A 15,836-nucleotide genomic window follows, 5' to 3' on the forward strand; every position below is an offset into this window, starting at 1 on the left:
GCCACCTACTATATTGGAGCGCCCCTGCCTCCCGCCTGTCCTAACTTAAAAATTGACCAATAAAAGTATAGAGAGGAGTTCCTGCAGATTCAGGAATGCCCACATGCAGGAACGCCCCCACACTGTGGGCTGCAATTGCACCCTTCTAAATACCACCTTCCTACTTGTATTTGAACGCAGGATCAGAGCACCCGCCCCCTCATGAATAATTCAGCAGCCCCTCGCGCCTCATGCTACTGTATGAGAGCGTTTTCAACACACACAAACATCTTCATAGCAATGTTTGGTTCTTCTCATGCAGTCGCGTAATGAAATAGTTATTTCTTCTTCACTGGGTGGTTGTTATTGGAGGCAAATTGAGCGCAATTCCTGGATTTGTTCTTTCCTCAAAACCTGGAGTAGGAGGTACCTCAGTGGGAGAAGGACGGAACGATCGAACACGTCGAATCTTTACGCACGCTCGTGAAGGCTGTGTTGTGGTCCAGCTGCTTACTGGAAATCTTGCTGAACGTTAGCTAGCCATTGCACTGACGTTTACCTACGAACTGACACGGGTGTAATGGTCAGTCGGACGTTCTTGCCTCGGCTTATTTGACAGTGGAGGGGGTGAAAAAAAATCAAGGTACGTGACAGCGAATGACAATTACGAGGTAATGTTACATTTGAGTTGGCTGAATGACGTTAGTCCTAGCCAAATAATGTGATGTTCTTTAACGTTCGGTGTCTGCTGTGCTCGCGCTTGCTATATATCCGCATCGAAGAGTCCCAAGCATCTATTGTATTGCAGGTAGCTAGCAAACTAACATAGTTAGCATTCGCTATTTGACAACCATGTTCTTTTCGAACATGTTTTTTTACTGTAGTTATATTTAGCTGGACAACCTAAAGCCACACAGTGAACAATGTGGCCATTCAGTTACACAAAGAAACCCCTTTTGTGTATTTTTTTATTGACGAATATTCCATCGCCATACGCCTCAAACTGGTTTACTGGACATCTTTGAAGTTAGAATGACAGCTACCCCTCTGGCTAACGTTAGTTAAATAGAGAAGCTGTGTAAAGTTATTAAGAATCATTATACCCTTGGTGAATTATACCATGGCATTTGCTGAATTACTTTGTAAACCAAATGTATAAATGCTCAATTTCTGTGCATTCAATGTCCTAGCACCAGTTTACTTTAAAATGCATGGGGGTTGTAAATGCATTACTGCCATGATGGGTTATGTGTTTCTTACATTTCCAGTGGTGACAGAACTGGGTCTGGTTTCTGAAAAGCATCTTAAAGAGAAATGTTATATATATATATTCATTCTTCATATCTCATATTCTTCATCTCTAGCACCAGACCAACATCAATATATGTCAAATGGCGTGTTTCTATGTTTTCTTGATGTTGGGGTGGTGCTGGAGATTATGAAGTTGAACAATTTAGAAATGTCCCTTTTAAGGCTAAATTTGTCGTTAGAACCTTCGTAGGAGCATAGTTAAATCTCTGAGCTGTTTCCCAAAACCTTCCTTAATAACGTTGCACTTGAAAACGATTAATCTAACTTGCTGACCAGACCGCATGTGTGTCCGCGCTATCGCGCGCATGTTGATTTTGTCCATTAAACAGTTATGGTAATTTAGAAAGCCTATGATCGCCAGAACGGCCTTAAAAAAAAAAAAAAATTGGACTGCCGTTTTGGGTTCTAAAATTTGTTTGATCCCCATTGTGAAATCTTTTATATTTCGCTACAAATCGAGATATTAAATATTGATCCATTCTGACTACATTTGTCGTCACACAGGACCACGTGTTGACACAGAACTATTACGGACTGGCAGGCCTAAGGGAGGCTCACACCCTCATGCACGCTCTTTGCATGTGCACCCAGCAGTGTTGGGTTGACTCTCTCAGGCAGGATGAAATCGACTACATCGACCATGATCCTTTGCTAGTTACTGCCACTTTCACCATGATCCTTAGCGTTTTTTTGTTGTTGTTGCCATTCAGCCCAATTCAGCAGCATGGCGCACTTCAAATTCAAAGAGTAGCAATACACAATAGCAATACACGGATGATGTCAGCGCTATTACTATCTACTGGTTTTAATGTCTATGCTTGCAGGTGACAGAGGGGTTCAAATGATTGACAGGTGGATTGTGGGCTCAACAGTGAATTCACCTGCACACATGCTTGATGGCTTGACCGTGTGAATAGACCTAGCAGCTGAGAATGCTTCAGTAGGCTACTGTACAGTCAGTCATTCTTTGACATTCAGTGACCAATTATTCACTCAAACACCTCTTTGCGACCTCCTTATTCCCAAAACTTTTCCTCAATCACTCATCTTTCTTGAAGTGACCGTTATGGATAGGCTACCTACAGTAGAGTAGTCCATGGACACTGACAAAGGGACCCAATATTTGGGTTTGTTTACTTATTCTGCTAATCCCGTTTCCAAACAGCAGTCGTCAAATTGCCTCATGGTGACGCCATAAAATGAGCTAGCTTCAAATCAATAAGATGAGGTGAGCTTGTATTTTGGGTGAACCATCCCTCTAAACATATTAAGCCCCCTTTCTCCTACTTATAAACATTGTTGGGTCATGAATCAAATACTCTCAGACAGCCTACAGGCTAGGCCATTTTAACTAAAACACAACCCAGATTAAATAATCACAGTTGGCCAGTGCCTCCAGGGTGAGATTTTTTTTTTTTATGAGTGACACTTAGCAATTTCTTTGTAACTTTCATTTACGTGCCGGAGGGTAGCTGTGGAAAAGTGATTAGGGAAATGATGTGCAGTCTGGGGTCTAGGGTTGGGGGCTTTAGCAAGGTACTTCACAGAAATAGCCCCAGCTGTCGCAGCAGACATCAGCAATGATGAAATTGTCCCAGATTGGGGTGTCTGTTGAGGAAATAACAAAATCATAATTAAGTTCAGCCAATTGATTTACCGGCTGGAGTGGCTGCTTGGCTCTTGATGATGAATGAGTATGGAAGGGCCTTAGCAAAACTACAGTGAACTGGGACCCCACTAGACCAAGTGAAAGGTTTTATGACATTGACTTACCGTAATTTCCGGACTATTAAGCGCACCTGAATATAAACCGCACCCACTGAATAAAAAAATAAATATTATTTTGAACATAAATAAGCCGCACATGTCTATAAGCCGCAGGTGCCTACCGGTACATTGAAACAAATGAACTTTACACAGGCTTTAACGAAACACGGCTTGTAACAAAAATAAATAGGCTTTAACGAAACATGGCTTGTAACAAAAATAAATAGGTTTTATCAAAACACGGCTTGTAACAAAAAAATAATAATTAGCAGTAAACAGTAGCCTACCAAGAAAGTCATTGGTCACTATCTTCCTCCTCCTGTGCACTGAAACCACTGAACCCACTCGGAGTTGAATAGCCTCAGAATTGCTTCATCCGATATTGGATCGTTTTCATTGTCGCTCTCGTCACTTTCATCCGGAGACAAATCCCCCGCTGAGCCCTCTTCAACACGCAGCAGTCCAGCCTTTCAAAACCCGTTGATGATAGTGGATTTTGTGACAATGGTCCACGCTGTCAGGACCCACTGGCAGACTTGACCATAAGTTGCTCTTCGCATGCGGCCCGTTTTAGTGAAGGATTTCTCCCCACTTGTCATCCAAGCCTCCCACTGAACACGGAGCGCCACCTTAAATGCACGATTTACACTGATGTCGAGTGGCCGCAAATACTTTGTTGTGCCCCCAGGAATCAGGGTGACAAAATGACTACCGTAATCAGAATGATGGGAAGTTTGAGCGCGCTCGATTTAATCTAAACAGTAAACAAAAAAGTTGTTTTGACCTTAACCCGTTCGGCAATTTCATTGGTCTGATGAAAGCTTCATGCGCCAAAAAACTGAGCACGTCACAGAATGTGTTTTTAAAAAAAGTGAAAGCGGGAAAAATCCATATATTAGCCGCGTTATTGTTTAAGCCGCGAGGTTCAAAGCGTGGGAAAAAAGTTGCTGCTTATAGTCCGGAAATTACGGTACTTTTATTAATTCTACCTTTTAACATGCAATGAGTGAAAAGATTTACAGGCTGCTGAGGGAAGCCAATTAGATCTGACCTAGAATAAATGTGACTTTGGCAAGTAGCCTACTTCCAGCTGTCATGGGCAGGGTAATTTCTGAAAGTTGCTAGTCTTGATGCCATAGGCCTCCTTGTTTACTTTATTTCTTTATTTTATATATATATTTTTTTTTACCCGTTTTCTCCTCAATTTTGTGGTATCCAATTGGTAGTTAGTCTTCTCTCATCGCTGCAACTCCCGTACGGACTCGGGAGAGGCGAAGGTCGAGAGCCGTGCGTCCTCCGAAACACAACCCAACCAAGCACAATGCTTCTTGACACAATTACCAGTTAACCCGAAAGCCAACCGCACCAATGTGTCGAAGGAAACGCCGTGCACCTGGCGACCGTGTCAGCATGCACTGCGCCCAGCCCGCCACAGGAGTCGCTTGTGCGCGATGGGATAAGGACATCCCTGCCGGCCAAACCCTCCCCTAACCCAGACGACGCTGGGCCAATTGTGCGCCGCCCTTTGGGTTTCCCGGTCGCGACTGGCTGCGACAGAGCCTGGACTCTAACCAGGATCTAACCAGGATCTCTAGTGGCACAGCCTTAGACAACTGCACCACTCTGGAGGCCCTCCTACTTGTAGTATACTTATGTTGAATATACAACATTTTTGTTATTTTTTTCTAAGCTTATTGCTCTAATAAGCTCTTCTGACTGAGGTTAAATGGGGTTTCCTTAAATGTCTGAAGAGAATGCAGTCTCAGGAAGCACCTCTCCTGCTAAGAGTGCACTACCACTAACACCTGGCTGCTACCAAGATATATCGCTATGATGGGAAAGTAAAGTCAACACAACTAAGACAGTTGTGCCAGGTGTTACAAGCAATTTAATGCTTCCTTTTAAAAATGTCTGAAGCCATTTTCCAGTAGAATGTTATGAAACAATGTAAGATTGATTTAGATGTTTTTAATACCTCCAATGCAGCCCAATCATTTAGCCTAGTAGAGTATTTGATTGATAAATGGCTTCTTTGGACAACATTATAAAGGGGGGCAATGTTATGGAATTGTCACGGCTGCTACTCTTCGTTTAGGGGAACCTTGATTATTAAACGCAGTCACACAGTGTTGTCTGTCTGCAGTCAGATATGTAAATTGAAGTCTGTGCTGCGTGCCTGATGAGCTGCTGTGACTCTCGCATGTAGTAAATCCCCATAACTGCCACACCTCCAATACTTAGAGGAAAACCTGAGCTGCTGCCAACGCTTTACTGTAGGGTCATTAAAGGCCATGCAATGAAGTGATGCTGCATTCATTAACACCATCTCAATTCATCCCTTTGCTCCCAAGCCTCCCACCTCAGGTTTATCTTACTGGCTGCCTGTTTGTCAGACTCACACACGCACACACACGCACACCTTTCTCCCTTTGCTTTGATTGGGATGAGATTATCAATGGTCACAGCTGTTTCATCTTTTGGTGTTTGCTGCAGCGATAAAATGGTTGAGAATCTGACATGCAAGTAGATTTTCCTCTTGAGTCACATTTGGAGATGGCATATTGCTGTGCTCAAAGCAGTATGACGGACTGTATGTTCGAGCAGCAGGTTTGGCTTGTCCTACTCTTCCGAAATGGGCTTTCAATATGTTTGGCTGAATACTGTTATAGGACAGTCTTTCTCAATGTTTTCCCATTTATGTCATTTATTACAGAATGTTATTACAGAATTGGGTGCCTATGCATCCAAACTATGGAAAGACGATTGATGTCTCTTCTTAAAAATGTTTGTGTGGAATCACAATAAAGGGATTGTAACCGACTGTAACCATCAACATAACCTAAAGAGGTCCTTCAAGTTCAAAAAGCAGCAAAGTTGTTGTGACTTTTTTCTAGTTGAATCCAGTCCAACTTGTGAGACAGCCTCACCCCCTGACTCTCAATTACCCACAACCTCTTACAGGTGGGCTCTCTCTGCTGTCGCCTGGCTCTTATCTCCATGCCCAACTTTACTTCCTACAGGACACAATTCAGCTGGCCCCATAGACAGAGTAGGAGGGGGGAGGTTTTTGGCGTCTGGCACTTTTTTTTTCTCTCTGGTCTAGGGCTATGCAGCATGCATTCCTGTGGGCTAGATTTCATTGTCAGTGCCACTTAACTAGTGCTAATAATATCAAGGAGACTAACAAGGAGGCTAAAGTTCCTGTTTAGACCACACATCAGGGTCAGTAATGCTTTGTTTGCTTTGACTGTGTGTGTGTGTGTGTGTGTGTGTGTGTGTGTGTCTTCCGTTTGCTGTTTCTTTTATGTGGGCCAACGTCGATCTGGTTCCAAGATACCAACAGACAAGACTTTTGGTTACAATACCGTATTATTTCCTGATATCGAATCCTGAGTGAGAGAGAATGTTTGGATTATTTGAGGTTACTAAAGCACAGACCAATACCCCTCGCTTATAATAATATGATAAGAACTGACCCTAGTCAACCAAACTCGGTTTCTTGTTTCAATCGGCAAATATTTTTATGTTGCCACACAGTCAAGGTGGTATTTCTCAGTAGTAGAGATGACCAGGGACGTTCTCTTGATAAGTGCGTGAATTGGACCATTTTCCTGTCCTGCTAAGCATTAAAAATGTAACTAGTACTTTTGGGTGTCAGGGAAAATGTATGGAGTAAAAAGTACATTATTTTCTTGAGGAATGTGAAGTAAAAGTTGTCAACATTTTACTTGGGGGTCATGTTGTGAATATTAAGAGAATGCTGAGTTACCTTGCATGTTGACATATAAGTGGTTCTATTGCATCCTCTCCTTCCTCAGTAAGCAATATCAAAACAACTTGATTTGAAGAAGTGTTGACTTGAACCATAAGCTGAACGATGGGGAAAATAATTCAGCTAGTGTCAGACAACCAAGTCTCTGGTGCAGTACAACTTGTTTTTAGCAAGAGTTAAAGAAATACATCCCTCTATTTATTTTTCTGTCCCACAGCAGTTTAATTTAAATGGACCACTGAACAATACTGTCTACACTACAGCAAGCAATGTGCCACCTGCTTTCAGAGGGGAAAAACAGCTGTGAATGCAGCCATTTTCACTGGACCGCAGCGTTTGCCTAATGGAATGGATTTGTAAATTCTCATAAATGTGAGGGATGACCGAGGGATGACCGCAGTCACTCCAGGAAGCGGCCCTTGTCACCGCTCATATTCAGGAGGCCAGTGTGATTCTACCATGTTGAGGTGACAAGACTTCCGGCTCCATCATGGAATTAGCCTAATTTACATCAGCTCACCCAGCTCAAACATTCACATCTTTCAGTTTCACAAATGATCCATTTGCTTATATTCTACTTTTTGAGACCAATTTCATCCAAGTCTCCTCATTAACAAAGCCATAATTGTTCTCCTTTTGTCTTTTTTACATGTTAAAATGAAGCCGACTCAAGCTCAGGATTAGAACAAAATAAACTGTAGTATCATCTAGCATATGTTGTAACTAGCACTGCAGGTAGACTGAAGAGGAGTATCTTACAGATCCTTTCTGGCAACCTCACCCCCAGGTTTATTCAGTCTCTAGCTCAGACTTCCAGGACTCCACTGAAGTCCCAGTACATGTCGTCTCCAATGGAGCGTGCCACCAGGACCTTCTGATCCGATCAGATGGCTGTTTTGACACCATTCCTCCCTCTTCTATTCCCCTCTGAGGCCATCATCTCGTTCCTGCCATCCACACATTGGTGCCACCTCGTCTTCAGAGACCTCGTACATATACTGAACAAAAATATGATTGCAACAATTTCAATGATTTTACTGAGTTACAGTTCATATAAGGAAATCAGTCATTTGAAATACTATACATGTGCATGTAGGCTTTGGGGTGGAAGCAGTTCAGGAGCCTTTTGGAAGAGGTGTTATCGTTCCCTCTTCGACTGTGTTGGTGTGTTTGGACCATGATGGATCCTTAGTGATGTGGACACCGAGGAACTTGAAGCTCTCCACGGTCAAGACTTTTGTATCAACATGACAACTTCCTCTCTGATTTAAAAAAAAATGATTTCATTAGAGAATGACATCCTAGCCCAAGTCCTGTGTGTTCTCACACCAGAAAGAAATGGCTAATAGGACTATTTATATCTCTAATAATATCTCAAGCTAATATGGCTCCTGCTTGTGAGCAAAGAAAGACTGAGGGTACTGTTTCTTAGCTCAATTGCAGCCACTGTTTCAATAGAAATGGTCCTGCAGATCCCCCATCTGAACTCAATACAAAGGCGTGTGAGGGAAGAACAAAAGGGACAGGTATTAAATTGTCCTCATCGGTCTTTCTAAGTTGTTACATTGGACAGTACCCTCCATTTTTTTTTTTTACCAGACATATTGCTTTCACCTATAAACACATTTGCCCGAGGGGGTACAGATTGTGGTTTGCATGGTGGTTGGCATTGACATATTTTAATATGTCGCTTGACCAGCTAGGTTATGTTGGATATTATTAAAAAAATTACTGGAGTGCATAGAATTTGCTTCTAGATGTATATTGGCCTAGCCTACATTTGAACTGAAGCACTTCAGTGCCTTCCTTTCCCCCTGCACTTGAAAATACAGCCTCTCCATGGCTCTGAATTACTTCCATTTGAAAAGCTGATTTATAGATAATCTGTCATTGATTTCAGAACATCATGCACCAGGTAAGGCTGTGTGTGTGCGCACTTCTTTTTTTGTTGTTGAGGCTACTCCGATGCTCCGCTTCCTGGTAGAACCAATCAAGACTGACCATTAAAGAGAAATCTTTCACAATGCAAGTGCATTCATGTATCTGGAGGGTACCCTAATCTGTGATGATTGGTCGTACTCAATATGAGAACACAATCAGTTTTGAATGCTGTTCTAGAGAAGCATCTAATCCAATAGCCTATTTCTCTTTTGGGTGTAAATTTCAACCTCTATCTCCATTTGTAAATATGTTCTCCAAATGGGTAATTATGAGCTCATGTATTGATTCTTTCATCTGCACCGCTAATTCTCTCTGACGGATAGGCCTAAACAGCAAGCATTTAGCCCATGTTTGTTGGTGTTTGCGGTCGAGTTTTTCGACCTTCACCCGACTTTACATCCCCTTCAACCTTCTCCTGAAGTAACAAAATAAAAAACACTCCTCAAAACGACCATGATTTATTTTCCCCTCCAGTTTTATAGAGTAGACCCTGAATATCTGTTTTCAAATCAAATTTTATTGGTCGCGTACACGTATATTTTGCAGATGTTATTGCAGGTGCAGCGAAATTCTTATGTTTCTAGCTCCAACAGTGACGTAATATCTAACAATACACACCGTCTCAAATAAGGTCGACCGATTATGATTTTTCAACACTGATTATTGGAGGACCAAAAAAAGCCGATGCCGATTAATCGGACGATTTTTATTATTTATTTATTTGTAATAATGACAATTACATCAATAATGAATGAACACTTATTTTAACTTAATACATCAATAAAATCAATTTAGCCTCAAATAAATAATGAAACATGTTCAATTTGGTTTAAATAATGCAAAAACAAAGTGTTGGAGAAGAAAGTAAAAGTGCAATATGTGCCATGTAAAAAAGCTAACGTTTAATTTCCTTGCTCAGAACATGAGAACATATGAAAGCTGGTGGTTCCTTTTAACATGAGTCTTCAATATTCCCAGGTAAGAAGTTTTAGGTTGTAGTTATTATAGGACTATTTCTCTCTATACGATTTGTATTTCATATACCTTTGACTATTGGATGTTCTTATAGGCACTTTAGTATTGCCAGTGTAACAGTATAGCTTCCGTCCCTCTCCTCACTTCTACCTGGGCTTGAACCAGGAACACATCGACAACAGCCACCCTCGAAGCAGCGTTACCCATGCAGAGTAAGGTGAACAACCACTCCAAGTCTCAGAGCGAGTGACGTTTGAAACACTATTAGCGTGCACCCAGCTAACTAGCTAGCCATTTCACATCGGTTACACCAGCCTAATCTTGGGAGTTGACAGGCTTGAAGTCATAAACAGCGCAATGCATTGTGACGGGCTGCTGGCAAAACGCACGAAACTGCTGTTTTGAACGAATGCTTACGAGCCTGCTGCTGCCTACCATCGCTCAGTCAGACTGCTCTATCAAATCATAGACTTAATTATAATATAACATACAGAAATACGAGCCTTATGGTCGAATCCGGAAACTATCATCTCGAAAACAAAAGTTTTTCCTGTCAGTGAAATACGGAACCGGGTGGCATCCCTAAGTCTAAATATTCCTGTTACATTGCCCAACCTTCAATGTTATGTCATAATTACGTAAAATTCTGGCAAATTAGTTCGAAACGAGCCAGGCGGCCCAAGCTGTTGCATATACCCTGACTCTGCGTGCAATGAACGCTAGAGATGTGACACAATTTCATGTTAGCAGGCAATATTAACTAAATATGCACGTTTAAAAATATATACTTGTGTATTGATTTTAAAGAAAGGCATTGATGTTTATGGTTAGGTACATTGGTGCAACGACAGTGCTTTTTTTGCAAATGCGCTTATTAAATCAACACCCGTTTGGCGAAGTAGGCTATGATTCAATGATAAATGAACAGGCACCGCATCGATTTTATGCAACGCAGGACACGTTAGATAACTACACATGGTTGTGATATTACTAGTTTAACTAGTGATTATGTTAAGATAAGTTTAATGCTAGCTAGCAACTTACCATGGCTTCTTGCTGCCCTCGCGTAACAGGTAGTCAGCCTGCCATGCAGGCTCCTCGTGGAGTGCAATGTAAGGCAGGTGGTTAGAGCGTTGGACTAGTAACCGGAAGGTTGCAAAAACGAATCCCCGAATCCCCCCTGAACAAGGCAGTTAACCCCCGTTCCTAGGCTGTCATTGAAATTAAGAATGTGTTTTTAATCTGACTTGCCTAGTTAAATAAAGGTGTAAAAAATATATATATATATGTATACACACTGCTCCAAAAAATAAAGGGAACACTAAAATAACACATCCTAGATCTGAATGAATGAAACAATCTTATTAACCTGTTATGGCTAGGGGGCAGTATTTTTCACGGCCGGATAAAAAACGTACCCGATTTAATCTGATTATTACTCCTGCCCAGAAACTAGAATATGCATATAATTATTAGCTTTGGATAGAAAACACTCCAAAGTTTCTAAAACTGTTTGAATGGTGTCTGTGAGTATAACAGAACTCATTTGGCAGGCCAAAACATGAGAAGATTCTGTACAGGAAGTACCCTGTCTGACCATTTCTTGCCCTTCTTGATTATCTCTATCCATTACAGTGGATCTCTGCTGCTACGTGACACTTCCTACGGCTCCCATGGGATCTCAGAAGGCGGCAAAAAGCTGAATCGTGGCTTTGCAGGCTCTGGCTGAAAAACATTAGCGCGTTTGGATAGTGGCCAGTAACAGTACTATGAGACTCAGGCTCGTGCACGAGGGGATAGCATGCTTTTATTTTCTCTCTCTTTGTACGTATACACGCTTTGCCGGTCGGAATATTATCGCTTTTTTACGAGAAAAGTGGCATAAAAATTGATTTTAAACAGCGGTTGACATGCTTCGAAGTACGGTAATGGAATATTTAGAAATCTTTTGTCACGAAATGCGCCATGCTCGTGACCCTTATTTACACTTCGGATTGTGTCTTTAACGCACGAACAAAACGCCGTTATTTGGATATAACAATGGAGTATTTTGAACCAAACCAACATTTGTTATTGAAGTAGAAGTCCTGGGAGTGCATTCTGACGAAGAACACCAAAGGTAATCAAACTTTTCTAATAGTAAATCGGGGTTTGGTTAGGGCTAAACTTGGTCGGTGTCTAAATGGCTAGCCGTGATGGCTGGGCTATCTACTGAGAATATTGCAAAATGTGCTTTCACCGAAAAGCTATTTTAAAATCGGACATATCGAGTGCATAGAGGAGTTCTGTATCTATAATTCTTAAAATAATTGTTTTTTGTGAACGTTTATCGTGAGTAATTTAGTAAATTCACCGGATGTTTGCGGGGGGTATGCTAGTTCTGAACGTCACAGCCTAATGTAAAAAAGCTGGTTTTTGATATAAATATGAACTTGATTGAACAAAACATGCATGCATTGTATAACATAATGTCCTAGGGTTGTCATCTGATGAAGATCATCAAAGGTTAGTGCTGCATTTAGCTGTGGTTTTGTTTTTTGTGACATTATATGCTAGCTTGAAAAATGGGTGTCTGATTATTTCTGGTTGGGTACTCTGCTGACATAATCTAATGTTTTGCTTTCGCTGTAAAGCCTTTTTGAAATTGGACAGTGTGGTTAGATTAACGAGAGTCTTGTCTTTAAAATGCTGTAAAATAGTCATATGTTTGAAAAATTGAAGTTTTCGGATTTTAGAGGAGTTTGTATTTCGCGCCACGCCCATCATTGGATATTGGAGCAGGTGTTCCGCTAGCGGAACGTCTAGATGTAAGAGATACCTTTTTCTTTACATAGTTGAATGTGCTGACAGCAAAATCACACAAAAATAATCAATGGAAATCCAATTTATCAACCCATGGAGGTCTGGATTTGGAGTCACACTCAAAATTAAAGTGGAAAACCACACTATAGGCTGATCCAACTTTGATGTAATGTCCTTAAAACAAGTCAAAATGAGGCTCAGTAGTGTGTGTGGCCTCCACGTGCCTGTATGACCTCCCTACAATGCCTGGGCATGCTCCTGATGAGGTGGCGGATGGTCTCCTGAGGGATCTCCTCCCAGACCTGGACTAAAGCATCCGCCAACTCCTGGACAGTCTGTGGTGCAACGTGGCGTTGGTGGATGGAGCGAGACATGATGTCCCAGATGTGCTCAATTGGATTCAGGTCTGGGGAACGGACGTGCCAGTCCATAGCATCAATGCCTTCCTCTTGCAGGAACTGCTGACACACTCCAGCCACATGAGGTCTAGCATTGTCTTGCATTAGGAGGAACCCAGGGCCAACCGCACCAGCATATGGTCTCACAAGGGGTCTGATGATCTCATCTCGGTACCTAATGGCAGTCAGGCTACCTCTGGCGAGCACATGGAGGGCTGTGCGGCCCCCCAAAGAAATGCCACGCCACACCATGACTGACCCACCGCCAATCCGGTCATGCTGGAGGATGTTGCAGGCAGCAGAACGTTCTCCACGGCGTCTCCAGACTCTGTCACGTCTGTCACGTGTGCTCAGTGTGAACCTGCTTTCATCTGTGAAGGGCACAGGGCGCCAGTGGCGAATTTGCCAATCTTGGTGTTCTCTGGCAAATGCCAAACGTCCTGCACGGTGTTGGGCTGTAAGCCCAACCCCCACCTGTGGACGTCGGGCCCTCATACCACCCTCATGGAGTCTGTTTCTGACCGTTTGAGCAGACGCATGCACATTTGTGGCCTGCTGGAGGTCATTTTGCAGGGCTCTGGCAGTGCTCCTCCTGCTCCTCCTTGCACAAAGGCGGAGGTAGCGGTCCTGCTGCTGGGTTGTTGCCCTCCTACGGCCTCCTCCACGTCTCCTGATGTACTGGCCTGTCTCCTGGTAGCGCCTCCATGCTCTGGACACTACGCTGACAGACACAGCAAACCTTCTTGCCACAGCTCGCATTGATGTGCCATCCTGGATGAGCTGCACTACCTGAGCCACTTGTGTGGGTTGTAGACTCCGTCTCATGCTACCACTAGAGTGAAAGCACTGCCAGCATTCAAAGTGACCAAAACATCAGCCAGGAAGCATAGGAACTGAGAAGTGGTCTGTGGTCACCACCTGCAGAACCACTCCTTTATTGGGGGTGTCTTGCTAATTGCCTATAATTTCGACCTGTTGTCTATTCATTTTGCACAACAGCATGTGAAATGTATTGTCAATCAGTGTTGCTTCCTAAGTGGACAGTTTGATTTCACAGAAGTGTGATTGACTTGGAGTTACATTGGGTTGTTTAAGTGTTTCCTTTATTTTTTTGAGCAGTGTGTGTGTGTATATATATATTATTTAAAAAAAAATTTAAACGGCAAATCGGTGGCCAAAAATTACCGATTTGTTATGAAAACCTGAAATCGGCCCTAATTAATTGGCCGACCTCTAGTCTCAAAACACTGGCTGGAATATAAATATACTCTTTCCATGACATGGACTATCCAGGTGAAAGCTATGGGCCCTTTATTGATGTCTCGTGTTAAATCCACTTAAATCTGTGTAGATGAAGGGGAGGAGACAGGTTAAAGAAGGATTTTTAAGCCTTGAGACATGGATTGTGTATGTGTGCCATTCAGAGGGTGAATGGGCAAGACAAAAAATTTAAGTGCTTTTTGAAAGGGGTTCGGTAGTAGGTGCCAGGCACCCGGGTTTGAATGTGTCAAGAACTGCAATGCTGCTGGGTTTTTCACACTCAACTGTTTCCGTGTGTATCAATAATGGTCCACCACCCAAAGGACATCCAGCCAACTTGACACAACTGTGGGAAATGTGGCTAGCATCCCTGTGGACCGCTTTCGACACCTTGTAGAGTCCATGCCTCGATGAATTGAGGGCAAAAGGGGGTGCAACTCAATATTAGGAAGGTGTTCCTAATGTTTTGTACACTCAGAATATACAGTTGAAGTCGGAAGTTTACATACACCTTAGCCAAATACATTTAAACTCAGTTTTTCACAATTCCTGACATTTAATCCTAGTAAAAATTCCATGTCTTAGGTCACTTTATTTTAAGAATATGAAATGTCAGAATAATAGTAGAGTGATTTTATTTGAGCATTTATTTCTTTCATCACATTCCCAGTGGGTCAGAAGTTTACATACACTCAATTAGTATTTCGTAGCATTGCCTTTAAATTGTTTAACTTGGGTCAAATGTTTCGGGTAGCCTTCCACAAGCTTCCCACAATAAGTTGGATGATTTTAGGCCCATTCCTCCTGACAGAGCTGGTGTAACTGAGTCAGGTTTGTAGGCCTCCTTGCTCCCACACGCTTTTTCAGTTCTGCCCACACATTTTCTATAGGATTGAGGTCAGGGCTTTGTGATGGCCACTCCAATACCTTGACTTTGTTGTCCTTAAGCCATTTTGCCACAACTTTGGAAGTATGCTTGGGGTCATTGTCCATTTGGAAGACCCATTTGCAACCAAGCTTTCACTTCCTGACTGATGTTTTGAGATGTTGCTTCAATATATCCACATCATTTTCCTACCTCATGATGCCCATCTATTTTGTGAAGTGCACCAGTCCCTCTTGCAGCAAAGCACCCCACAACATGATGCTGCCACCCCCGTACTTCACGGTTGGGATGGTGTTCTTCAGCTTGCAAGCCTCCCACATTTTCCTCCAAACGTAACGATGGTCATTATGGCCAAACGGTTACATTTTTGTTTCATCAGACCACAGGACATTTCTCAAAAAAGTACGATCTTTGTCCCCATGTGCATTTTCAAATCGTAGTCTGGCTTTTTTTATGGCGGTTTTGGAGCAGTGGCTTCTTCCTTGCTGAGCGGCCTTTCAGGTTATGTCGATTATAGGACTCGTTTTACTGTGAATATAGATACTTTTGTACCTGTTTCCTCCAGCATCTTCACAAGGTCCGTTGCTGTTCTGGGATTGATTTGCACTTTTCGCACCAAAGTACGTTCATCTCTAGGAGACAGAGCACGTCTCCTTCCTCAGCGGTATGACGGCTGCCTAGTCCCATGGTGTTTATACTTGTGTACTATTGTTTGTACAGATGATTGTGGTACCTTCAGGCGTTT

The 15,836-nt window shown here is 42.5% G+C and overlaps 1 protein-coding gene across 3 annotated transcripts in view; it reads left to right on the forward strand.

Moving 5' to 3' along the window:
* Positions 1-254: 254 nt before the first annotated feature.
* The window catches only part of LOC115199778 (protein TANC2), a 143,859-nt gene continuing 128,277 nt past the window's right edge, over positions 255-15,836 (forward strand). For all 3 annotated transcript variants that reach the window (XM_029762208.1, XM_029762198.1, XM_029762217.1), the window contains exon 1: positions 255-622. The gene's annotated coding sequence lies outside the window, so the exon portion shown is untranslated. The remainder of the gene's footprint in view (positions 623-15,836) is intronic.

This window comes from Salmo trutta, chromosome 1 (assembly GCF_901001165.1).
Source record: "Salmo trutta chromosome 1, fSalTru1.1, whole genome shotgun sequence".
NCBI classification, from domain to species: domain Eukaryota; kingdom Metazoa; phylum Chordata; class Actinopteri; order Salmoniformes; family Salmonidae; genus Salmo; species Salmo trutta.